At 49.0% G+C, this 586-nt stretch overlaps 1 non-coding gene across 1 annotated transcript; it reads left to right on the forward strand.

Moving 5' to 3' along the window:
* Positions 1–254: 254 nt before the first annotated feature.
* Positions 255–337, forward strand: TRNAY-GUA (transfer RNA tyrosine (anticodon GUA)). Its single transcript has one exon. It is a non-coding gene; the product is annotated as a tRNA-Tyr (tRNA).
* Positions 338–586: the final 249 nt, after the last annotated feature.

The following is a 586-nucleotide window of genomic DNA, read 5'->3' on the forward strand; positions in this document are numbered from 1 at the left end:
GAAAGATGCTTAGCCAGAAGCGACGAAGGAGGGGAGCTGGGGAAGGCCGACGATGGCAATGAGGGGGAAGCTGTCGTAGAAGCTTTGCCCCTTGCTTTACATAAATTGTTATGAACTTACTAAATGACCTTATTTATTCTCCCGGAACGCTAGCAAATCTAATAGTTCCATCTGCTCTTCTTAACTTAAGAACGAAGGCCGCCATCCTTCTTATTCAGGAACCCTTTGTTTGAGGAGGGCGTATCCCCGGGAAGGGGAGAGTGGCCGAGCGGTCAAAAGCGACAGACTGTAAATCTGTTGAAGGTTTTCTACGTAGGTTCGAATCCTGCCTCTCCCACTTGTTGTAGACTTAAGAGAAGAAAGTAGGCGGAAGCCTAGGAGGGCCAACCGAGCGAAGCTCTTTTTTTGCCGTGCCGTGAAGTGCAATTTTCTCGTATGCGTTTTAGAGAGGTTGTCGAAAAAAGATGATCTATAGAGATTCCCCATCTATATCCAATCGAGAATAGAAGTGAGTCGCTTCTGGTGTCGGCTTGTAGTCTCTGCAGTCGGCACACGCACGCGCCCCCATCATGCCTCCTTGGTTCGG

Source organism: Aegilops tauschii, chromosome 6 (genome assembly GCF_002575655.3).
Source record: "Aegilops tauschii subsp. strangulata cultivar AL8/78 chromosome 6, Aet v6.0, whole genome shotgun sequence".
In the NCBI taxonomy this organism is placed as follows: Eukaryota; Viridiplantae; Streptophyta; class Magnoliopsida; order Poales; family Poaceae; genus Aegilops; species Aegilops tauschii.